Below are 26,902 nucleotides of genomic sequence, written 5' to 3'. Positions count from 1 at the left end.
AGCGCCAGCAACACCCATATCCTCATCCTGGTGTACTTCAACAGTGACATCTTCAATTTGACTATCAGGAACTGGACTGCGGGTGCTCCTTCCAGCACTTGCAGGGGGCGTGCAAATGGTGGAAGGCGCAAGCACTTCCCGTCCAGTGTTGGGAAGGTCAGGCATCGCAACCAACACAATTGGACTCTCCTTGGGTATTTGTGATTTAGAAGAACGCACAGTTCTTTGCTGTGCTTTTGCCAGCTTAAGTCTTTTCATTTTTCTAGCGAGAGGATGAGTGCTTCCATCCTCATGTGAAGCTGAACCACTAGCCATGAACATAGGCCAGGGCCTCAGCCGTTCCTTGCCACTCCGTGTCGTAAATGGCATATTGGCAAGTTTACGCTTCTCGACAGACGCTTTTAATTTAGATTTTTGGGTCATTTTACTGAACTTTTGTTTTTTGGATTTTACATGCTCTCTACTATGACATTGGGCATCGGCCTTGGCAGACGACGTTGATGGCATTTCATCGTCTCGGCCATGACTAGTGGCAGCAGCCTCAGCACGAGGTGGAAGTGGATCTTGATCTTTCCCTATTTTAACCTCCACATTTTTGTTCTCCATTTTTTAATGTGTGGAATTATATGCCAGTATCAATAGCAATGGCCTACTACTATATATACTGCGCACAACTGAAATGCACCACAGGTATGGATGGATAGTATACTTGACAACACAGAGGTAGGTAGAGCAGTGGCCTTCCGTACCGTACTGCTATATATAGTATACTGGTGGTCACTGTGTCAGCAAACTGCAAAACTAAAATGCACCACAGGTATGGAATGTAGATGGATAGTATACTTGACGACACAGAGGTAGGTACAGCAGTGGCCTACTGTACCGTAATGCTATATATTATATACTGGTGGTCAGCAAACTGTGCAAAACTGAAATGCACCACAGGTATGGATGGATAGTATACTTGACGACACAGAGGTAGGTACAGCAGTGGCCTTCTGTACCGTACTCCTATATATTATATACTGGTGGTCAGCAAAATTATGCACTGTACTCCTACTATATACTGTCTACAATGCAGCACAGATATGGAGTGTTTTTCAGGCAGACAACGTATACTGGTGGTCACTGGTCAGCAAAACTCTGCACTGTACTCCTGCTATATAATACAGCTGCTCCCCAGTCCCCACAATTAAGCAGTATGAGCACAGATATATGCAGCACACTGAGCACAGATAAGGAGCGTTTTTTTCATGCAGAGAACGGATAAAACTGGTGGTCACTGATCAGCAAAACTCTGCACTGTACTCCTCCTATATTAATATACAGCTGCTCCCCAGTCCCCACAATTAAGCAATAAGTAAAGCAAGCACAAATATTTGCATCAACAATACAAGGAGAGGACGCCAGCCACGTCCTCTCCCTAACATTTCCAATGCACGAGTGAAAATGGCGGCGACGCGCGGCTGCTTATATAGAATCCGAATCTCGCGAGAATCCGACAGCGGGATGACGTTCGGGCGCGCTCGGGTTAACCGAGCCATACGGGAGAATCAGAGTATGCCTCGGACCCGTGTAAAAAGGGTGAAGTTCGGGGGGGGGGTTCGGTTTCCGAGAAACCGAACCCGCTCATCACTAGTTGGGACACCGGCGCTAACAACAGTGACTGGCTGCTGCACAAGTCTCCGGAAGAGCCACTGCCAAAGGGAAGACAGCAGCTTAGCTGCTTCCAGGAGGAGAAGCAGGAAAAGCATTTCCTGCCCCTGCCCCTCCCCCACTCTCAGTACCTCCTCCGGGCCCTATCCGCAGCACCCCCAAACCTACCCTCCACCACCTGTGGTGGCTCCTGACCCCCTCCCCCACCCGCAGCACCCCCCGCACCCATGGTGGCTCTGGACCCCCTCCCGTGGCACTCGCCCCTCCCCACCCGTGGCACCAACTCACCCGCCCCTCCCCACCTGTGGCACCCCGCCCCCGTCATCCGCGGCACCTATTAGGTGATTCATCAGGCCCTGCGTGCGCTGTTCATGCCGCTGCAAGGGGATATGAGCCCTTAACCATCACACACCCTTTGTCTGTGCAATATTTAACCACTCATACAATTATGATTGGAGGTAATACTCCATATAATACAAATATTGTACGCCACAAGGGCGTGAAAAGGTTAAGGGGGTGTAGCCCCTTACAACGATGTGAAAAGCGCCCGTAGGGCGCAATGAATCACCTAGTTATATCTAGATAAATAGAGAGCGCGCGCAATAGTTATGGTCACCTGGGCCAAATGAGGGCACTAACCAGTATAAGAAAAAGATGGAGGCTTTATTAATTCAGCAGGGTAGATATCACAAGTCGACGTTTTAACCCCTAAGGGTCATTGTCAAGACAGTCCAAGAAGACCAACACAGCATACAGTCAATAGATTTATATACAATCATTAGAATAGGCTGAATATCTTTAATTATATTATTTATTACCAGTTATTTATATAGCACATATTCCGCAGCACTTTACAAAGACTATTTGGCTATTTACATTAGTCCCAGCCCCAGTGGAGTTTACAATCTATATTCCCTACCACATGTACACACACAAACACACACATTCACGCTAGGGTTCATTTTGTTGGGTTCCAATTAACCTACCAGTATATTTTTGGATTGTGGGAAACCCACACAAGTACGGGGAGAATATACAAACTCCACACAGTTAGGGCCATGGTGGGAATCAAATCCATGACCTCAGAGCTGTGAGGCAGTAATGCTAAACATTACCCCATCTGTACTGTCCCATTATGGAGTTATGGCGTTTCTAATGTGTTATTCATGCCATACTAGTTGCTGTAATATATTAATTTTGTATAGCATTAGTGTTGCTCAAAAAGTGCTTATCAAATATTTCTAGTATGCAGACAATTCATACTCTTCTATTAAGAAATCATTAAAATACCACGTCTATTTTAGTATTAAGAGGCTGTGCCATATCACACTGATGGGCGATTCTCCAGAAAGTGAACATAAAGTCCCATGCATCACACGCTTTTCATTTTTAAACTGGTCTGTAAAGAAATTGTTATATGAAAACTTAATTGCTTAGTAGCAATGCCTTACCCTATAACTTAAGACCCACTAAAATCTTGGTATTTTGAAGAAGTATGTTGTTTGAATTTGTTTAGCTGTCCCATGCATCATGGAGAATCGCCCTGATGAGAATGAAAGGCATTGATTGTGCATCGTATCAGTTATGATGAACATACACTGTTGATCATTCATACATTTTCATCCTAAAAGTATGCAAACGTTTGGCTCTTCGGCTCAAAAATAACAAAGCATAATCATGAACCTAAACACCACACACAGGTCAGTTTTTATGCAAGTCTCATTTTATTACATTTTGCGGTTGGGGGCAATGACCCCTGATTTATTGTATATATACTGATTGATGCAACAGCAAAGTCATGTACACAATCCAGAAAAAATAAGATTTTACTCACCAGTAAATCTATTTCTCGTAGTCCGTAGTGGATGCTGGGAACTCCGTAAGGACCATGGGGAATAGACGGGCTCCGCAGGAGACTGGGCACTCTAAAAGAAAGATTAGGTACTATCTGGTGTGCACTGGCTCTTCCCACTATGCCCCTCCTCCAGACCTCAGTTAGGATACTGTGCCCGGAAGAGCTGACACAATAAGGAAGGATTTTGAATCCCGGGTAAGACTCATACCAGCCACACCAATCACACCGTATAACTCGTGATACTATACCCAGTTAACAGTATGAAATATAACTGAGCCTCTCAACAGATGGCTCAACAATAACCCTTTAGTTAGGCAATAACTATATACAAGTATTGCAGACAATCCGCACTTGGGATGGGCGCCCAGCATCCACTACGGACTACGAGAAATAGATTTACCGGTGAGTAAAATCTTATTTTCTCTGACGTCCTAGTGGATGCTGGGAACTCCGTAAGGACCATGGGGATTATACCAAAGCTCCCAAACGGGCGGGAGAGTGCGGATGACTATGCAGCACCGAATGAGAGAACTCAAGGTCCTCCTCAGCCAGGGTATCAAATTTGTAGAATTTAGCAAACGTGTTTGCCCCTGACCAAGTTGCAGCTCGGCAAAGTTGTAAAGCCGAGACCCCTCGGGCAGCCGCCCAAGATGAGCCCACTTTCCTCGTGGAATGGGCTGTTACTGATTTAGGATGCGGCAATCCAGCCGCAGAATGCACCAGCTGAATTGTGTTACAAATTCAGCGAGCAATAGTCTGCTTAGAAGCAGGAGCACCTATTTTGTTGGGTGCCTACAAGATAAAAAACGAGTCAGTTTTCCCGACTCCAGCCGTCCTGGAAATATAAATTTTTAAGGCCCTGACTACGTCCAGTAACTTGGAATCTTCCAAGTCCCTAGTAGCCGCAGGCACTACAATAGGTTGGTTCAAGTGAAAAGCTGATACCACCTTAGGAAGAAACTGGGGACGAGTCCTCAATTCTGCCCTATCCATATGGAAAATCAGATAAGGGCTTTTACATGACAAAGCCGTCAATTCTGACACACGCCTGGCCGAAGCCAAGGCCAATAACATGACCACTTTCCACGTGAGATATTTCAAATCCACAGTTTTAAGTGGCTCAAACCAATGTGATTTTAAGAAACTCAACACCACGTTGAGATCCCAAGGTGCCACAGAAGGCACAAAAAAGGGGCTGAATATGTAGCACTCCCTTTACAAATGTCTGAACTCCAGGCAGTGAAGCCAGTTCTTTCTGGAAGAAAATCGACAGAGCCGAAATCTGGACCTTAATGGAACCCAAATTTAGGCCCATAGTCACTCCTGACTGTAGGAAGTGCAGAAAACGACCCAGCTGAAATTCCTCTGTTGGGGCCTTCCTGGCCTCACACCACGCAACATATTTTCGCCAAATACGGTGATAATTGTTTGCGGTTACTTCTTTCCTGGCTTTTATCAGCGTAGGAATGACTTCCTCCGGAATGCCCTTTTGCTTTAGGATCCGGAATTCAACCGCCATGCCGTCCAACGCAGCCGCGGTAAGTCTTGGAACAGACAGGGCCCCTGCTGTAGCAGATCCTGTCTGAGCAGTAGAGGCCATGGGTCCTCTGATATTATTTCTTGAAGTTCTGGGTACCAAGCTCTTCTTGGCCCATCCGGAACCACGAGTATCGTTCTTACTCCTCGTTTTCTTATTATTCTCAGTACCTTTGGTATGAGAGGCAGAGGAGGGAATACATAAACCGACTGGTACACCCACGGTGTCACTAGAGCGTCCACAGCTATTGCCTGAGGGTCCCTTGACCTGGCGCAATATCTAGTTTTTTAGACGTGATTTTCCGCCCATCGGAGAATCCTTGTGGCTTCTGCCATCGCCATCCTGCTTCTTGTGCCGCCCTGTCGGTTTACATGGGCGACTGCCGTGATGTTGTCTGATTGGATCAGTACCGGCTGGTTTTGAAGCAGAGGCCTTGCCAGACTTAGGGCATTGTAAATGGCCCTCAGTTCCAGAATATTTATGTGTAGGGACGACTCCTGACTTGACCAAAGTCCTTGGAAATTTCTTCCCTGTGTGACTGCCCCCCAGCCTCGAAGGTTGGCATCCATGGTTACCAGGACCCAGTCCTGTATGCCGAATCTGCGGCCCTCTTGAAGATGAGCACTCTGCAGCCACCACAGTAGAGATACCCTGGTCCTTGGAGACAGGGTTATCAGCCGATGCATCTGAAGATGCGATTCCGACCACTTGTCCAAGAGGTCCCACTGAAAAGTTCTTGCATGGAACCTGCCGAATGGAATTTTGCTTCGTAAGAAGCTACCATTTTTCCCAGGACTCATGTGCAGTGATGCACCGATACCTGTTTTGGTTTCAGGAGGTCTCTGACTAGAGATGACAGCTCCTTGGCTTTCTCCTGCGGGAGAAACACTTTTTTCTGTTCTGTGTCTAGAACCATCCCCAGGAACAGCAGGCGTGTGGTAGGAACCAGCTGTGACTTTGGAATGTATAGAATCCATCCGTGCTGTTGTAGCACTTCCCGAGATAGTGCTACTCCGACCAACAACTGCTCCATGGACCTCGCCTCGCCGCCGCATTCAGCGTTAGTCTATGGCTGCCGCCCGCCTAATTGTATGTAGTATTACTTACACACACTCCCTCCCGCACATGCGCAGTGTAATCTCGTGAATCCCGGGATTGGATATTCAAATCCCGGCATTTTTGGGCCCAAATCCCGGGATCCCGCCGATCCCGGGATTGGCCTCCCTACTTGCATTATCAGTGGGAGATCAAGCAAGAAAATAGCAAAACATGTGATAACATGGGTCTACCACACAGATACAAACAAAAGTGAAGCGCTGCTGTTATCAGAGAGAGTACCTTCAATACGTACACAAAACCAATTATCTTTATATTAAAACTATTATACAAACATACATACATAAGTACACACAGCCCATATTGAGCAAATCATAAAAAATTACATAAATAAAATTTAATAAGACAGGCTTAGAAATAAACAATCTCTACCACAGAGAAATATACATCTCACATTTCTTTTTTAATTCTGATAGTTACCCAAGATATACAGGTTCCAATTACTATTAAATTTTATGAGGTTTATTTTACCTGTCGATTATATATAATCTCCAACTATCCTCTAATGGCAACTTTTACCTTGTATCCAGGACAAAAGCAGATAATATAATTTAAAAAAAAAATTCACAGCACAGATAATTAGTAATATTCAATATAACGAGAAAAGCTCATAAAGCTGTTCCAAGGCACATTTATTTATGATCCAGTAAAGCTGGTCATACACTTATGCGACTTCACCCTTGAACAGCCTGGCAGCACGATCGCATAGGATACATCGTATGCAGTCCTTTTGCATATGATGTAACCTGTGCGACCCCAGCCAAGGCTGCCGGTACAATATATCTATAGTGCAGTACTTCTGATCTAGGAGCTCCAATCAGATGCTCACGGCACCGCACATCAGATCGGATGTAAAATACTACAGGTCAGGTATCTGTTATCCAGATACCTGTTAACCGAAATATTCCAAAAACCGGAATATTTCAGTCCTGTAGTGACGTCATGACGCGGTCGGCATCATGACGTCACTGGAGTCTGCGGCCAATCACAGACAGGTGGGGGAGTGGTTTTTCAGCCATTCCCTCACTGCCTCTGACTCCCAGTACGCACCACAGACCGGCTGCTGACTCCCAGGACTTGCCACTGACTCCTGCAGACCCCTTCACCAACACGCCGGACCCGTCCGCATAACAGGTAACCTGTTATCCGGAAAAATCCCATGTCTGGAATGCTCCTGATCCCGAGCATTCCAGATATGGGATACTCAACCTGTATTATCCACTAAGCCACAGATGGCTACACTGATTGTTAATAAATGTTTCCAAACAAGTTCCAGCAGTAGATATATAAAAAATAGCCAAAAATATGATTAATAGCAATTGCAAGCTTGTTTTAATAAGCAAAATAAATATTTTTAATAAAAAGATAATTGGTTGTGTGTACATATTGAAAATACTCTCACTGAAAACAGCAGCACTTCACTTTTGTCTCCAGTTAACTAACTCCTTTAAAGCTGACAGACAGACAGACAGACACACAGACAGACAGACATAGATAGAGACACAGAGATAGTACTCTGGAATTATCAGCGCACAATTTTTTTATTTAATTTTCCACCACACAGATGCTTCACTAACTTTTTTTGTACACTCCAGAAACAAATATACTAAACCTCATGTCCAGGCACAACATAAAAGTAAAATGTACAGTACCTTTACAATTGTATGGTAGATATCAGCAAATAGCTTTAATATTAAAACAAACTTATTTTAAATAATTATATGTAATTCATACCTTTCAAGGCTAGACATTTCAATATGGCTAGTCCTGAAGCAGCACTTAACACAGATGTTTTGCTTATACCCTTCAAAAAAAAATAAGAATTTACTTACCGATAATTCTATTTCTCGTAGTCCGTAGTGGATGCTGGGAACTCCGTAAGGACCATGGGGAATAGCGGCTCCGCAGGAGACTGGGCACAAAAGTAAAGCTTTAGGACTACCTGGTGTGCACTGGCTCCTCCCCCTATGACCCTCCTCCAAGCCTCAGTTAGGATACTGTGCCCGGACGAGCGTACACAATAAGGAAGGATTTTGAATCCCAGGTAAGACTCATACCAGCCACACCAATCACACCGTACAACCTGTGATCTGAACCCAGTTAACAGCATGATAACAGCGGAGCCTCTGAAAAGATGGCTCACAACAACAAAAACCCGATTTTTGTAACAGCAACTATGTACAAGTATTGCAGACAATCCGCACTTGGGATGGGCGCCCAGCATCCACTACGGACTACGAGAAATAGAATTATCGGTAAGTAAATTCTTATTTTCTCTGACGTCCTAGTGGATGCTGGGAACTCCGTAAGGACCATGGGGATTATACCAAAGCTCCCAAACGGGCGGGAGAGTGCGGATGACTCTGCAGCACCGAATGAGAGAACTCCAGGTCCTCCTCAGCCAGGGTATCAAATTTGTAGAATTTAGCAAACGTGTTTGCCCCTGACCAAGTAGCTGCTCGGCAAAGTTGTAAAGCCGAGACCCCTCGGGCAGCCGCCCAAGATGAGCCCACCTTCCTTGTGGAATGGGCTTTTACAGATTTAGGCTGTGGCAGGCCTGCCACAGAATGTGCAAGCTGAATTGTACTACAAATCCAACGAGCAATAGTCTGCTTAGAAGCAGGAGCACCCAGCTTGTTGGGTGCATACAGGATAAACAGCGAGTCAGATTTTCTGACTCCAGCCGTCCTGGAAACATATTTTCAGGGCCCTGACTACATCCAGCAACTTGGAGTCCTCCAAGTCCCTAGTAGCCGCAGGTACCACAATAGGCTGGTTCAGGTGAAACGCTGAAACAACCTTAGGGAGAAATTGAGGACGAGTCCTCAATTCTGCCCTGTCCGTATGAAAAATTAGGTAAGGGCTTTTATAGGATAAAGCCGCCAATTCTGACACACGCCTGGCCGAAGCCAACAGCATTACCACTTTCCATGTGAGATATTTTAAGTCCACAGTGGTGAGTGGTTCAAACCAATGTGATTTTAGGAACCCCAAAACTACATTGAGATCCCAAGGTGCCACTGGAGGCACAAAAGGAGGCTGTATATGCAGTACCCCCTTGACAAACGTCTGAACTTCAGGAACTGAAGCCAGTTCTTTCTGGAAGAAAATCGACAGGGCCGAAATTTGAACCTTAATGGACCCTAATTTTAGGCCCATAGACAGTCCTGTTTGCAGGAAATGCAGGAAACGACCCAGTTGAAATTCCTCTGTAGGGGCCTTCCTGGCCTCGCACCACGCAACATATTTACGCCAAATACGGTGATAATGTTGTGCGGTTACATCCTTCCTGGCTTTGATCAGAGTAGGGATGACTTCATCCGGAATGCCTTTTTCCTTCAGGATCCGGCGTTCAACCGCCATGCCGTCAAACGCAGTCGCGGTAAGTCTTGGAACAGACAGGGTCCCTGCTGGAGCAGGTCCCTTCTTAGAGGTAGAGGCCACGGGTCCTCTGTGAGCATCTCTTGAAGTTCCGGGTACCAAGTCCCTCTTGGCCAATCCGGAGCCACGAGTATAGTTCTTACTCCTCTCCGTCTTATAATTCTCAGTACCTTGGGTATGAGAGGCAGAGGAGGGAACACATACACTGACTGGTACACCCATGGTGTTACCAGAGCGTCCACAGCTATTGCCTGAGGGTCCCTTGACCTGGCGCAATACCTGTCTAGTTTTTTGTTGAGGCGGGACGCCATCATGTCCACCTTTGGTTTTTCCCAACGGTTCACAATCATGTGGAAGACTTCTGGATGAAGTCCCCACTCTCCCGGGTGGAGGTCGTGCCTGCTGAGGAAGTCTGCTTCCTAGTTGTCCACTCCCGGAATGAACACTGCTGACAGTGCTATCACATGATTTTCCGCCCAGCGAAGAATCCTTGCAGCTTCTGCCATTGCCCTCCTGCTTCTTGTGCCGCCCTGTCTGTTTACGTGGGCGACTGCCGTGATGTTGCCTGACTGGATCAGCACCGGCTGACCTTGAAGCAGAGGTCTTGCTAGGCTTAGAGCATTGTAGATGGCCCTTAGCTCCAGGATATTTATGTGAAGTGATGTCTCCAGGCTTGACCACAAGCCCTGGAAATTTCTTCCCTGTGTGACTGCTCCCCAGCCTCTCAGGCTGGCATCCGTGGTCACCAGGACCCAGTCCTGAATGCCGAATCTGCGGCCCTCTAGAAGATGAGCACTCTGCAACCACCACAGGAGAGACACCCTTGTCTTTGGTGACAAGATTATCCGCTGATGCATCTGAAGATGCGACCCGGACCATTTGTCTAGCAGATCCCACTGGAAGGTTCTTGCGTGGAATCTGCCGAATGGGATTGCTTCGTAGGAAGCCACCATTTTTCCCAGGACCCTTGTGCATTGATGCACTGAGACTTGGCCTGGTTTTAGGAGATTTCTGACTAGCTCGGATAACTCCCTGGCTTTCTCCTCCGGGAGAAAAACCTTTTTCTGGACTGTGTCCAGGATCATCCCTAGGAATAGAAGGCGTGTCGTCGGGATCAGCTGCGATTTTGGAATATTGAGAATCCAACCGTGCTGCCGCAACACTATCTGAGATAGTGCTACCCCGACTTCCAACTGTTCCCTGGATCTTGCCCTTATCAGGAGATCGTCCAAGTAAGGGATAACTAAAACTCCCTTCCTTCGAAGGAGTATCATCATTTCGGCCATTACCTTGGTAAAGACCCGAGGTGCCGTGGACAAGCCAAACGGCAGCGTCTGAAACCGATAGTGACAATTCTGTACCACAAACCTGAGGTACCCTTGGTGAGAAGGGTAAATTGGGACATGTAGGTAAGCATCTTTGATGTCCAGAGACACCATATAATCCCCTTCTTCCAGGTTTGCAATCACTGCTCTGAGTGACTCCATCTTGAATTTGAACCTCTGTATGTAAGTGTTCAAGGATTTTAGATTTAAAATTGGTCTCACCGAGTCGTCCGGCTTCGGTACCACAAACAGTGTGGAATAATACCCCTTTCCCTGTTGCAGGAGGGGTACCTTGATTATCACCTGCTGGGAATACAGCTTGTGAATGGCTTGCAATACTGCTGCAGCCTTTTTCCTCTCCCTCTGCCACGGGGCAGAAATGAGGAGCCTTTTGCCCGCTTGCCCTTATGGGGCCGAAAGGACTGCGCCTGATAATACGGCGTCTTCTTATGTTGAGAGGCTACCTGGGGTAAAAAAAGTGGATTTTCCAGCAGTTGCTGTGGCTACCAGGTCTGATAGACCTACCCCAAATAACTCCTCCCCCTTATAAGGCAATACTTCCATGTGCCTTTTGGAATCCGCATCACCTGACCACTGCTGCGTCCATAACCCTCTTCTTGCAGAAATGGACAGCGCGCTAACTCTTGATGCCAGTCGGCAAATATCCCTCTGCGCATCACGCATATATAAAAATGCATCTTTTAAATGCTCTATAGTCAGTAATATACTGTCCCTATCTAGGGTATCAATATTTTCAGTCAGGGAATCCGACCACGCCACCCCAGCACTGCACATCCAGGCTGAGGCGATTGCCGGTCGCAGTATAACACCCGTGTGAGTGTATATACATTTTAGGATATTCTCCTGCTTTCTGTCGGCAGGTTCCTTTAGGGCGGCCGTATCAGGAGAGGGTAGTGCCACCTGTTTAGACAAGCGTGTGAGCGCTTTATCCACCCTAGGGGGTGTTTCCCAACGTGCCCTATCCTCTGGCGGGAAAGGGTATGATGCCAATAACCTTTTAGGAATTATCAGTTTGTTATCGGGGGAAACCCACACCTCATCACACACTTCATTTAATTCCTCGGATACAGGAAAAACTACAGGCAGTTTTTTCTCACCAAACATAATACCCTTTTTAGTGGTACTAGTATTATCAGAAATATGCAAAACATTTTTCATTGCCTCAATCAAGTAATGTGTGGCCCTACTGGAAGTTACATTTGTCTCATCATCGTCGACACTGGAGTCAGTATCCGTGTCTGTGTCTGCCATCTGAGGTAACGGGCGTTTTAGAGCCCCTGATGGCGTTTGAGACCCCTGGACAGGCACAAGCTGAGTAGCCGGCTGTCTCATATCGTCAACTGTCTTTCGTAAAGAGCTGACATTGTCACGCAATTCCTTCCATAAGCTCATCCACTCAGGTGTCTACTCCCTAGGGGGTGACAACTCTATTATAGGCAATTGCTCCGCCTCCATCTCATTTTCCTCCTCAAACATGTCGACACAATCGTACCGACACACCGCACACACACAGGGAATGCTCTGATAGAGGACAGGACCCCACTAGCCCTTTGGGGAGACAGAGGGAGAGTATGCCAGCACACACCAGAGCGCTATATATAGACAGGAATACCACTATATAACGTGCTTTTCCCTTTATAGCTGCTGTTATTATCAAAACTGCGCCAAATTAGTGCCCCCCCTCTCTTTTTTACCCTTTCTGTAGTGCAGGACTGCAGGAGAGAGTCAGGGAGACGTCCTTCCAGCGGAGCTGTGATGGAAAATGGCGCCCGTGTGCTGAGGAGATAGGCTCCGCCCCCTTCTCGGCGGCCTTTTCTCCCGCTTTTTGGTGAATTCTGGCAGGGGTTAAAATACATCCATATAGCCCTGGGGGTTATATGTGGTGTATTTTCGCCAGCCAAGGTGTTTTACATTGCTGCTCAGGGCGCCCCCCCCTAGCGCCCTGCACCCTCAGTGACCGGAGTGTGAAGTGTGCCTGAGGAGCAATGGCGCACAGCTGCAGTGCTGTGCGCTACCTTGTTGAAGACTGATGTCTTCTGCCGCCGATTTTTCCGGACCTCTTCTTGCTTCTGGCTCTGTAAGGGGGCCGCGGCGCGGCTCTGGGACCGGACTCCGAGGCTGGGCCTGTGTTCGGTCCCTCTGGAGCTAATGGTGTCCAGTAGCCTAAGAAGCCCAAGCTGGCTGCAAGCAGGCAGGTTCGCTTCTTCTCCCCTTAGTCCCTAAACTTTCACTAAGAAGCTCAGGAGAGCCCCTAGTGTGCACCCTTCTCGGCCGGGCACAAAAATCTAACTGAGGCTTGGAGGAGGGTCATAGGGGGAGGAGCCAGTGCACACCAGGTAGTCCTAAAGCTTTACTTTTGTGCCCAGTCTCCTGCGGAGCCGCTATTCCCCATGGTCCTTACGGAGTTCCCAGCATCCACTAGGACGTCAGAGAAAACACCTTTAATTCAGCTTGATGGATGCAATTCGTCATTCCATAAAGGAGGTTACACATGGAGAGATTAGTGCTTAAATTCTAAGCAATCCGACTAGACTGCTTAGAAGTTAATCTCTCCATGTATATCCCCTACAGCAATAGCGCTATCGGCCGTGCTAGATATTGGCCTGCATGCAGGCACAATCTAACAGGTGGCTCATTTCACCGCTGGGTGAAATGAGCAGCCCCGCCACCCGCACTCAGCACACATTGCGCTGTGCTGAGCGGGAAGGGGGGGGGGGGAGGTGTGCTGAGCGGTCACTGATAGATCGCTCAGCACACATCTCTGGGGAAATCTCCCCGTCAGTACTGGCCTTAACAGCAAATCCTACCAATCTGTATCAAACTCTGCTACGCAGATAACAGATACACGCTAGAAAACTGCACTGTAGCAGAAACTGGAACTGGCCAATGTGTGTACTGCAATGGCACATCACCAGCAACTGAAAAAATCTTGTATAAAAGAGACCGACATCACCACTTGCGTAACGTTTTAATATTTCAACAATTTCTCTATTGTAAAGGCCCATATAGACGGGCCGATGCGGGAGAGATGTGTGCTGAGCGAACTGCTCAGCACACATCTCTCCCGCCGCTCAGCACAGCGATCTGTGCTGAGCCTGCTCATTTCACCCATCGGGTGAAGTCAGCGACCCGCTAGATTGGCCTGCACGGCAGGCCAATCTAGCACCAGCGATAGCGATGCGCGGGGCTGCGCATCGCTATCGCTGTAGGGGGTACACACGGAGCAATAATGCTCAAATTCTAAGCAATCTAGTCAGATTGCTTAGAATATCACTCCGTGAGTACCCCCCTTTAGAGAAGCTAAGCTGTAGAATTCCTTACCACATGAAGTGCTTGTAACAAATTTACCAACAGATATTATAAATGGGATGGTTGAATTTCTTACAAAGTACAGGTATCTGTACCTTCTATAGAATACCTCTTGGCCGAGTCCAAAATATGTAACTGTTGGACAATCTGAATTTGAAAATGTTAACTGGTTTTATTTTCAACCTAACAAATCATGTAAAACTAAGGCCTTTCAAAAACAATGCAACTAAATGCTTGCATTCATAGGAGAATGTTTTTTCTGCTATGGATAGCTGAAGAAATGTGCATTTTTATTTTTTTTTAGAATAAACTGGGTAGTTGCAGGGAACATAATCAAGTAAAGCTACAAAGTGGTATTTTATGTAAAATAAAATTAGGATACAACAAGTATGCGTTTGCCTATTGGCACTGATATAGTGTATTGAATTTTAATCTGTTTCTCAGGGAGACCCTTGGCTTGGAAGTGATCAGTTGTCTACAGCTCACAGGGTATTCCGAAAGATTAGTGTGATCATCCTGGATGAGACTATGAACTTTCCACTCTAATTTGTGATCATGACAGGGTAGTGTGATGAGAAATGGAAGGTAACTGGGAGCTCACTGACTTTGTGGCAGGCTTAGCTAATTGTGATGTCCCCTCATTGTCTCCTCGCACTTTAAAATTCTTTAAAGCCAGCCACAAGGCAGATAATGCTATTTAGTGCTAACACAAGTAACAGAATAACCAGCCGTAAGTGCTGATCACGCAGATAAACCCAGGGATCAATGTCCTAGTTGATGATGCACTGAAGTGGGCAAAATTAGACAGGATGTGTCTGCTAGCCTCTCAGACTAGGGGACATATTTATTAACAGATTTTAAACCCAAATTTATTGCCGCAATAAGTTAAATAATTTACAAATTTATATAAATAAATAAATACATGCAGGGCCCGGAGACTCTGATCCCTGCAATGTATTATAAATTAAAACCTCATTTCCCCTTTAGGAGCATGCTCACTGGCATATTTATAATGGGTGCAGTGTGTGCGGTGTACATGGGCCCCCGGGGGACCCACACCACACACCCATTAATAGAAAAACATACTTACCTTCCAGAGTCCCATGGCACAGCAGCAGCGCTGGCAAAATCACTGGGAAAATAGTGCGGCGCCATTTTCCCGGTGTTTTGCACATGCGCAGTAGGTAAAACACTAGGAAAATGGCCACCGCACAATTTTTCCAGAGATCTGCACAAGCGCTGTAGACTCTGGGACAGCGCTAGGGTCCCCTAGGGACCCTAGTGCCAAGAGTCTACACAGCGCTGCCGGCTAGAGAGGAGGGGGCCCGGCCGAAGCCTGCACACGGGCCCCCTCCTCCCTAGAAACACCCTGAGCATGCTACTATGCATGTGCCATCTGCTGAGCACACATGTGCGAGCGCCCATTGCTGAGGAGAAATTCCACGGATTCCTCTCCTGGTAAAATGCTGTGATGTGTAGCTACATCAGCTAACTCCATGTGAAGGGGCGTGGGATCTATCCGGTGGGTTCACTACGGCTGGCCGGCGGTCGGGCTCCCGGCGCCCAGCATACCGGCGCCGGGAGCCCGACCGCCGGCTGACCGACAGTGTGGCGAGCGCAAATGAGCCCCTTGCGGGCTCGCTGCGCTCGCCACGCTACGCGCGCCACACTATTTTATTCTCCCTCTATGGGGGTCGTGGACCCCCACGAGGGAAAATAAGTGTCGGTATGCCGGCGGTCGGGCTCCCGGCGCCGGTATACTGAGCGCCGGGAGCCCGACCGCCGGTATACAGAAGACCACCCCTATCCGGTAACTGCCCTGGGTCCCCCATAGAGACATACAGGAGATAATTATACCATTTTCAGACAGAAAAGCCTGAAAGTCACGGCAATTACCTGGCATTTCAATGCCGGGTAATCTTGCCGGGACCTGCCTGACCCCCCTTCCCCCTACCTTTCACACAGACAAGCAAATTACCGGGCCAAGAATTTAGGTCATTTGCAGATTAAAGGGGGGTACACACGGAGAGATCCGTGCTTAAAATCTAAGCAATCTTGCTAGATTGCTTAGATTTTAAGCACGGATCTGCCGTGTGTATGCCCTCCAGCGATAGCGATGCGCGGTCCCGCGCATCGCTATCGCCGATGCTAGATTGAGCCTGCATGCAGGCTCAATCTAGCGAGTCGCTCACTTCACCGTTGTGTGAAGTGAGCGGCCCCCCGTCGGCTTTCCCCCTCGCTCAGCACATCGCGCTGTGCTGAGCGGGGTGAGAGATGTGTGCTGAGCGGTCTGTGTTAAGATCGCTCAGCACACATCTCTCCCGTGAGTACCCCCCTTAACACGGGTAAATTCCCGGGTCAAAGTTCCAGGAATTTCAACCCGGGTTGACCCTTGCACACAGAAAAAGGACCCGTGTGTTTCATGAAATTACCGGGTGGAACTGCTATCTATCTGAAAGGGGTATTAGTGGGCAATTCCAATGTGGGGGTTTTTTTTTTGAGCACCCTGCGCCCAACTGAGCTATTCAACTGTTACTACAATTGGGTGCATATGCCACATGTGCCCATTATTTCTGCTTGCTCTCCTCTTGAGGGGGCAATAAGAACTTTTGAAACACCTTAATGTTTTCAAGAATATTGTGCAAATATCTGTTGATAGATATGTTAAACAATATGACATGACACCCAGCTCTATAGCCATCACTTTCTAACTGGGTTTACCAAATATTACTTGTGAAGAGCTCAGGCACTACACCCAAGACACTGAAATATCAGGCTGTTGGCCAGCATAACCAAAGATTGTATTTTGTTTAGAAAAAGACTACAAAGATCAACTTAACTCGTGTGAACTTGAACGTTTACACTAACCTGGTCAGTGCTCCATGATTTCCTTGTGACAAGGTGTCTGGACAAAAACTTTAGGTAGAACTGGCAGGATCATTTAATGACTACTAGCAAATTCACATTACATTGCTAGAGGATATAGGTTTTAGTATGTGCAATTTCACACAAGGAGGACACAAATATAAGCTGCGGGTAGCAGATAAAATATAATAAGACAGCAGCGCTTATACACAATACAGGAAGGAAAGTGACAGCAGGAAACACAGCAGGATATGAGACAGCTCTGTTCTAAAGAGGAGGCATTGCAGTAACAAGAACTGGACATATGATCATATCTGTACCAGAATTCTTCCACAAATGTACACAAAAATAGCAGCAAGCAGTAAACAGATGAGAGGAAAGTAGCCACTATCTGGGGTTATATATGCTATGGAAGGAACCAAAAGTCCCAGCACGCCCCGCTACAGCATGCTGGTACTTACACATTTGAACCAAATGAGAAGCTGCGAGTGTGTAACACTCCCACACTGTAGGCTATTCTACCCCAAATACTTGTACAAATAAAATAAAAAAATCTCCACTTTGTGCGCGCAGTAGTGTCACAGGAAGCAGCATGGGCTGCCTGTAACTCAGTACCGGTCTTCGACCTGCCCTTAGCCGGGCGGCTCTGTGCACTCAGGACGGGCAACAGGAGGCTCTGACGGCTTTCACGAAGACAAACACATTATCCAGTAGCCCCGGCACTGCCCCCGGCCCTTACAGTAACAGGAGGGGGATGCGGTGCCGGAAGGACGGACACTCTTACGAGTCCCCACCCTGTAGGTACGGAGACCCGGATACACCCGGAACCACTCTTGCGCACAGTCCACCCGAAAACGGAGAGCGCTCGCTCCGGTCACTGTTCCCGGTCCCGCTGCTGCGCCTACCTGTATAACCGGCGGCTGCGGCGTCTTCGCTGTGCGTTCGATTTCCCACCAACAAACACTCACCGGTAGCGGTCCGGGATGCTGCGGTCGCTCTCCCTCACAGCCAGACACGCTCCTCCACACACGGTTACTTCCGCCGTACACGAGAGTGACGATTTGTGACCACTAGCCGCTTCCGCCCGGCTCCCCCTGTGTGACTTAACCACGCCCCTTACCAGGATGGGATGCTATGCTACAAGTAGTGCTTTAGTAATAGTACACAAACAGTAGTAGTCGTCAGTGCTGGACCTATTAGGCGGCTGCAAATGACGCCTAGCTCTGATCTTGGGGACGCTCAGCTTCCTGTCATTCATTGGCCCTCATTCCGAGTCGTTCGCTCGGTAATTTTCATCGCATCGCAGTGAAATTCCGCTTAGTACGCATGCGCAATATTCGCACTGCGACTGCGCCAAGTAATTTAACAATGAAGATAGTATTTTTACTCACGGCTTTTTCTTCGCTCTGGCGATCGTAGTGTGATTGACAGGAAATGGGTGTTACTGGGCGGAAACACGGCGTTTTATGGGCGTGTGGATAAAAACGCTACCGTTTCCGGAAAAAACGCAGGAGTGGCCGGAGAAACGGGGGAGTGTCTGAGCGAACGCTGGGTGTGTTTGTGACGTCAAACCAGGAACGACAAGCACTGAACTGATCGCAGATGCCGAGTAAGTCTGAAGCTACTCTGAAACTGCTAAGTAGTTTGTAATCGCAATATTGCGAATACATCGGTCGCAATTTTAAGAAGCTAAGATTCACTCCCAGTAGGCGGCGGCTTAGCGTGTGTAACTCTGCTAAAATCGCCTTGCGAGCGATCAACTCGGAATGAGGGCCATTGTTCATATCGTCTTGTATGTACGCTTTAATGATGAACGATGCGCGAACCCATTGGTCTTCAGTTTTCTGTACATGCAGCTCAAATTTGCATTTATCATTCGTGTTCATTCAGTCAGTGTGTACCTATGAACGATATGAAAGATAATAAGATTTTACTTACCGGTAAATCTATTTCTCGTAGTCCGTAGTGGATGCTGGGGACTCCGTAAGGACCATGGGGATAGACTGGCTCCGCAGGAGACATGGGCACTTTAAGAAAGAATTTAGGTTCTGGTGTGCTCTGGCTCCTCCCTCTATGTCCCTCCTCCAGACCTCAGTTAGAGAAACTGTGCCCGGAAGAGCTGACAGTACAAGGAAAGGATTTTGGGAATCCAGGGTAAGACACATACCAGCCACACCAATCACACCGTATAACTTGTGATAACTTTACCCAGTTAACAGTATGAACAATCACAGAGCATCAGATAAACTCTGATGCAACTATAACATAAACCTTATTTAAGCAATAACTATATACAAGCATTGCAGTAGAAGTCCGCACTTGGGACGGGCGCCCAGCATCCAATACGGACTACGAGAAATAGATTTACCGGTAAGTAAAATCTTATTTTCTCTAACGTCCTAGTGGATGCTGGGGACTCCGTAAGAACCATGGGGATTATACCAAAGCTCCCAAAAGGGCGGGAGAATGCGGATGACTCTGCAGCACCGAATGAGCAACACAAGGTCCTCCTCAGCCAGGGTATCAAACTTGTAGAACTTTGCAAAGGTGTTTGAACCTGACCAAGTAGCCGCTCGGCAAAGCTGTAATGCCGAGACCCCTCGGGCAGCCGCCCAAGAAGAGCCCACCTTCCTTGTGGAATGGGCCTTAACTGATTTAGGCAGCGGCAACCCAGCCGCAGAATGAGCCTGCTGAATCGTGTTACAGATCCAGCGAGCAATAGTTTGCTTTGAAGCAGGCGCCCCAAGCTTGTTGGAAGCATACAGGATAAACAAAGATTCTGTTTTCTTGACCTTAGCCGTTCTGGCTACATAAACCTTCAAAGCCCCGACTACATCCAGTGACTCGGAATCCTCCAAGTCAGTAGTAGCCACAGGCACCACAATAGGTTGGTTTATATGAAAGGATGAAACCACTTTCGGCAGAAATTGTGGGCGGGTCCGCAATTCTGCTCTATCCGCATGGAAAACCAGATAAGGGCTTTTATGTGACAAAGCCGCCAATTCTGACACACGCCTAGCCGAAGCCAAGGCTAATAGCATGACCACCTTCCACGTGAGATATTTTACTTCCACCGTTTTGAGTGGTTCATACCAGTGTGATTTCAGGAAACTCAACACCACGTTAAGATCCCAAGGTGCCACTGGAGGCACAAAAGGGGGCTGAATATGCAGCACTCCCTTTACAAACGTCTGAACTTCAGGCAGAGAAGCCAGTTCTTTTTGAAAGAAAATGGATAAGGCCGAAATCTGAACCTTAATGGAACCCAATTTAAGGCCCAAAGTCACTCCCGACTGTAGGAAGTGAAGGAAAAGGCCCAGCTGGAATTCCTCCGTAGGGGCATTCCTGGCCTCACACCAAGCCACATATTTTCGCCGTATACGGTGATAATGTTGAGCTGTCACATCCTTCCTAGCCTCTATCAGCGTAGGAATGACCTCATCCGGAATGCCTTTTTGTGCTAGGATCCGGCGTTCAACCGCCATGCCGTCAAACGCAGCCGCGGTAAGTCTTGGAACAGACAGGGCCCCTGTTGCACAAGTCCTGTCCTAGAGGCAGAGGCCACGGGTCCTCTTGAGCATTTCTTGCAGATCTGGATACCAAGTCCTTCTTGGCCAATCCGGAACAAAGAGTATTGTTCTCACTCCTCTTTTCCTTATGATTCTCAGCACCTTGGGTATGAGAGGAAGAGGAGGAAATACATAGACCGACGGGAACACCCACGCCTGAGGGTCTCTTGACCTGGCGCAATATCTCTGCAGCTTTTTGTTGAGGTGGGATGCCATCATGTCCACCTGTGGCAGTTCCCACCGACTTGCAATCTGCATGAAGACTTCTTGATGAAGTCCCCACTCTCCCGGGTGGAGGTCGTGCCTGCTGAGGAAGTCTGCTTCCCAGTTGTCCACTCCCGGAATGAACACTGCTGACAGTGCGCTTACGTGATTCTCCGCCCAGCGAAGAATTCTGGTGGCTTCTACCATCGCCACCCTGCTCCTTGTGCCGCCTTGGCGGTTTACATGAGCCACTGCGGTGATGTTGTCTGACTGAATCAGAACCGGTTGGTCGCGAAGCAGGGACTCCGCTTGACGTAGGGCGTCGTATGATGCCACCATCCTTCCCGGGACTCGAGTGCAGTGATGCACTGACACCTGTTTTGGTTTTAATAGATTCCTGACCAGTGTCACGAGCTCCTGAGCTCTCTCTATCGGGAGATAAACCCTTTTCTGGTCTGTGTCTAGGATCATGCCTAGGAGAGGCAGATGAGCTGTAGGAACCAACTGCGACTTTGGAATATATAGAATCCAGCCGTGTTGCCGTTACACTTCCAGAGAAAGTGATACGCTGTTCAGCAACTGCTCTCTTGATCTCACTTTTATGAGGAGATCGTCCAAGTACGTGATAATAGTGACACCTTGCTTCCGCAGGAGCACCATCATTTCCGCCATTACCTTGGTGAATATTCTCGGGGCCGTGGAGAGACCAAACGGCAACGTCCGAAATTGGTAATGACAATCCCGTACCGCAATTCTGAGGTACGCCTGATGAGGTGGATAAATGGGGACATGAAGGTATGCATCCTTTATGTCCAGAGTCACCATAAAATCTCCCCCTTTCAGGCTTGCAATGACCGCTCTTAGCGATTCCATCTTGAACTTGAACCTTTTCAGGTATATGTTCAGGGATTTTAAATTCAATATGGGTCTGACCGAACCATCTGGTTTCGGGACTACAACATGGTCGAATAATAACCCCCTCCTTGTTGAAGGAGGGGAACCTTGACCACTACCTGTTGAAGATACAATTTGTGAATTGCAGTTAACACTGTTTCCCTCTCGTGGGGGGAAGCCGGCAGGGCCGTCGGTGAGGGGGCATCTCCTCAAAGTCCAGCTTGTATCCCTTAGACACAATATCTATTGCCCAGGGATCTAACAGGGAGTGAACCCACTTGTGGCTGAACTTACGAAGGCGTGCCCCCACCGGGCCTAGCTCCGCCTGTAGAGCCCCAGCGACATGCGGTGGATTTTGTAGAGGCCGGGGAGGACTTCTGTTCCTGAGAACTAGCTGTGTTGTGCAGCTTCTTTCCTCTGCCCCCGCCTCTGGCAAGAAAGGACGCACCTCGGACTTTCTTGTTTCTTTGTTCGAAAGGCTGCATTTGATAATGTCGTGCTTTCCTAGGCTGTGCAGGAATATAAGGCAAAATATCAGAATTACCAGCTATAGCTGTGGAGACCAGGTCCGAGAACCCTTCTCCACACAATCCTCAGCCTTCCATATGCCTCTTAAGTCGGCATCATCTGTCCATTGCATATTCTACAGGACACGTCAAGCAGAAATCGACATAGCTTTGACTCTAGGACCCAGTATACTCATGTCTCTTTGGGCATGTTTTATATATATATATATATATATCTTAAGACAGCATCTTTAATATACATATATCTCTATATATACATATATATATATATATACATACTAGGGTCTCAATCTCTGCTGATAAGGTACCTGTCCACGCTGCTACAGCGCTATAAACCCATGCCGACACAATCGCCGGTCTGAGTAGTGTACCAGAATGTGCACGCTATCTGCAGGATCCCTGAGAATAGCTGTTACGTCAGGGCTACCTTTTGGGCAAACGTGACACCCTAGGGGAAGATTCCCATCATATCCTGGCCCTAGTGGGGAATGGATACTGCCTGAGAATTCTCTGTGGGAAACTGCAGTCTCTTGTCTGGAGATTCCCGCTCTTTTTCATCATGAGAGGAGGGAAATTTACCTCAGCTTTCTTCCCCTTAAACATGTGTACCCTTGTGTCAGGGACAGATGAGTCATCAGTGATATGCAAATCATCTTTTATTACAATAATCATATATTGAATACTTTTCTGCCATTTTGGCTGTAACTTTGCATTATCGTAGTCGACACTGGAGTCAGACTCCGTGTCGATATCAGTGTCTATTATTTTGGATAGTGAGCATTGAGACACTCTGAAGGTCTCTGCGACATAGGGACAGACATGGGTAGATTTCCTGTCTGTTCTCTAATCCTTTGTGCAATAAATTCACCTTAGCACTTAATTAGACATATCCAAACAGGTGTCGGCGTTGTCGACGGAGAAACCCTCCTACACACATATTTGCTCCATCTCCTCCTTAGGGGAGCCTTTTACCTCAGACATGTCGACACACACGTACCGACACACCACACACTCAGGGAATGCTCATCTGAAGACAATTCCCCCATAAGGCCCTTTGGAGAGACAGAGAGAGAGTATGCCAGCACACACCCCAGCGCTATTAGCCCAGGAATAACACAGTAACTTAATGTTAACCCAGTAGCTGCTGTTTATATTGATTTTTGCGCCTAATTATGTGCCCCCTCTCTTTTTCCCCTCTTCTACCGTGTAACTGCAGGGGAGAGACTGGGGAGCTTCCTCTCAGCGGTGCTGTGGAGAAAAAACATGGCGCTGGTGAGTACTGAGGAAGAAGCCCCGCCCCCTTGACGGCGGGCTTCTGTCCCGCTTTCATGTACAATTTTGGCGGGGGCTCATACATATATACAGTGCCCAACTGTATATTATGCAAACTTTTGCCAAAGAGGTCTCTAATTGCTGCCCAGGGCCCCCCCCCCCCCCTGCGCCCTGCACCCTTACAGTGACCGGAGTATGTGGGTGTAGTGTGGGAGCAATGGCGCACAGCTGCAGTGCTGTGCGCTACCTCATGTGAAGACTGGAGTCTTCTGCCGACGATTTTGAAGTCTTCTCGCTTATTTCACCCGGCTTCTGTCTTCCGCCTCTGCCAAGGACAGCGGCGCGGCTCCGGGATCGGACAACAAAGGGTGAGATCCTGTGTACGATCCCTCTGGAGCTAATGGTGTCCAGTAGCCTAAGAAGCAGGACCTATCTTCAGAGAGTAGGGCTGCTTCTCTCCCCTCAGTCCCACGATGCAGGGAGTCTGTTACCAGCAGAGCTCCCTGAAAATAAAAAAACCTAACAAAATACTTTCTTATAGCAAGCTCAGGAGAGCTCACTAAGTAGCACCCAGCTCGTCCGGGCACAGATTCAAACTGAGGTCTGGAGGTGGGACATAGAGGGAGGAGCCAGAGCACACCAGAATCTAATTTCTTTCTTAAAGTGCCCATGTCTCCTGCGGAGCCCGTCTATTCCCCATGGTCCCGGAGTCCCCAGCATCCACTAGGACATTAGAGAAATGAAATTGTTCATATCGCCCAGTGTGTATGGGTGCAAACCCTCCTAAGGGGTTGGGTATGGCTTACCGGCGGCCGGGATCACAACGGTCACTATCTCAACTCTGGGATCCTGGCCGCAGAATACCGGCGAGGGGGACAAGTCCAATCAAGTTCCTTGCGGGCCCGCTGCGCTTGTCACGCTGCGGGCTCGGTGGCGAGCTACGCTTTCTTCTGGTCACCTATGCTGCACGGCCAACCAGAAGATATTTTGTCCGATATTAATAATACCATTCTGCCAAATGCAACATGGCATCTTACATACCGATGGCGTCCCTTCATTATGTAAGTGTGTACACACTTGCCGATATAAGGTCTCGTCGGACTGGCCTGGTACACAACGTTCTACTTTATACACATCCTTAGGGAGCCCATCAGTACTGTTTAGAGCAGGCATTCCCAACCACGGTCCTCAAGGCACACCAACAGTGCAGGTTTTAGTGATATCCAGGCTGCAGCACAGATGGTTAAATCAAAATAACTGAGCTACTAATTAAGTCACCTGTGCTGCAGCCTGGATATCACTCATACCCCTTTCACACCGCAGCTTGTACCCGGTAATTTGCCGTTTTTACTGGCTTCCTAAACGGTTCGAGCTGCGATGTGAAAGGGTCACCTTCAATTTACCGTTTACAAAATACCGGTATTTTGAAACGGTAAAAAAGCAGGGTCCTACCCGTTTCAGACCCGTTTAATTGTGCAGTGTGAAAGGGTCTGAAACGGTATTTGCAAGCCCCAGAAGGTGATAGGCTGTCTCCATGTGTGATCTCACCAGGCAGAAGCAGGAAATAAACATTTAAAATGACAACCACTGTTTTGTATGGGTGAAACGGGTATAGTGTGAAAGGTACCAAAACGGTAATGAAATGGTAATATACTGGTTACAACATGCGATGTGAAGGGGGTTTAACTGCTCAGACCCGTTTTAAGAACCGTTTAAAGAACCGTTTCAAAAGCAGGTTTTGCGATGTGAAAGCAGCATCAAACCTGCACTGTTGGTGTGCATTGAGGACCGTGGTTGAGAATGCCTGGTTTAGAGAGTAGAAACAGGAGGCAAGGGAGGCATCGCTGGGTCTCTATCAGGGCCGGAGTTAGGGTGTCGGGGTCCCACTGCAATCTATAAATGTATGCCCTTCCTCCCATATTAAAGGGATTGCCTGTGCCAAAGTAGTAGTGCCCCTTATAGAGATAAAACCTACAGGTGTAGTGCTCCTTAAACACATAATGCCCACAGTAGTAGTGCCGCTTATAATCATAATACTCTACCTACAGGAGGGGAGGCTAGAGAGTAAGGGTTGCGCCCCCTTACTCACCGTACCTAACCTGTGACTTTGCTATTACTCTAAATCTCCCTGCAAACACCTGAGACCCTGTAGCACAGCTTAAGCCTTCTGGCAATTATCCTTTTTATAATTCATCAACAATTTGTAACTGCTGATGCCCCAGGTGTATTGGCACTGATTATACGTGAACCGTGCTTAGAGAGTGAACGCCTTGTGTATGTAAGGGTGCGTAAGGGTTACGCCCTTAGGCGATACTCTATTGGAGGTCAGGCCTAATGCCTGTAATCAACCACGGGCCTAGTGCCCGCCTACCTGATCCCCAGTAATCTTGGCCTAATGCCAAGATCACTACCAGAAAACTGTTATTTCTCCTAGCTTACCCACAGGCCTAGTGCCTGTATTTGCCCCACAGGCCTAGTGCCTGCCTAGCAGAGGAAGCGTAATCTTGGCCTAATGCCAAGATTTACTAATACATATATAGCCCCTTTGCTCCTAACTACCCCTCAGGCCTAATGCCTGTATGTGCCCACAGGCCTAATGCCTGACAACCCGGTGGCCTAGGGAGGACTAAATGAAGGAGGTGAGGGCCCAAGGCCACCTACCTGACTCAGTGGAAGAGGCTGTAGTGGGGAGCTTTTTTTGCTTCCCACACACTGCAGCACTCTCCGCCGGTCCTCCCCCGCTGGGCTCCTTGCTTTGCCTCTTCTGTCTTCTCAGCCGCCGCCTCTTCTGTCTTCTCAGCCGACGCCTCTTCTGTCTTCTTCCTCTGGAGCTCTTCTTGCTTCAGCGTCTGTTATACAGATGGGTCCACAGTTATCTTGGCTAGTTTGCTGCGCCTAGGCACAACATGGTTTATTAACATAAACCCTTCATCTATTGTTCTCAGCTGCAATACAATACAGAGAACAATACAGCAGGGGATTAAATCCGACTACCCAGTCTCAGTTAATCCTATTAAAGGTCAAGATAAACATGGACCCATCTGTATGATGCTGGGAGGGGGCGGAGCCATGACGCGGTGAGCCCTGATTGGCTCGCCGTGGCCTTTCTCCATTGGCTGCCAAGGCGCGATCTGATTGGAGAGACTCAAATCCCAATGGATGCAAGTCCTTCCTTGTTGGAAGCCCAATGCCACACCGAATCCCGCCGTGAGATGCTGCCTGCCAGAGGGGAATGGAGGTAAGTGTCCTCCATTCCCTCCCCAGCACATCCCCCTTCCTTTGTCCTTTGTAGTCCCGACAAAGGTAGACTGCGACCAGACAAAATCAGGATCAGCAAACCGAGGGCCTGGCACACCATGACTGGACAGCTG

The 26,902-nt window shown here is 48.0% G+C and overlaps 1 protein-coding gene across 3 annotated transcripts in view; it reads right to left on the bottom strand.

Moving 5' to 3' along the window:
- Positions 1–18,195, bottom strand: part of MOB3A (MOB kinase activator 3A) — a 144,953-nt gene extending 126,758 nt beyond the window's left edge. The window contains exon 1 of one of the 3 annotated variants that reach the window (XM_063914798.1): positions 17,971–18,195. The gene's annotated coding sequence lies outside the window, so the exon portion shown is untranslated. Of the gene's footprint in view, positions 1–17,526; positions 17,795–17,970 lie in introns of those variants that run through there. The other 2 variants (XM_063914797.1, XM_063914799.1) reach the window with 2 other exon arrangements.
- Between the last annotated feature and the right edge of the window lie 8,707 nt (positions 18,196–26,902).

This window comes from Pseudophryne corroboree, chromosome 1 (assembly GCF_028390025.1).
Source record: "Pseudophryne corroboree isolate aPseCor3 chromosome 1, aPseCor3.hap2, whole genome shotgun sequence".
NCBI lineage: Eukaryota > Metazoa > Chordata > Amphibia > Anura > Myobatrachidae > Pseudophryne > Pseudophryne corroboree.
The sequence above is the reverse complement of the archived record's forward strand: the minus strand, read 5'-3'. Positions and strand labels throughout refer to the sequence as shown.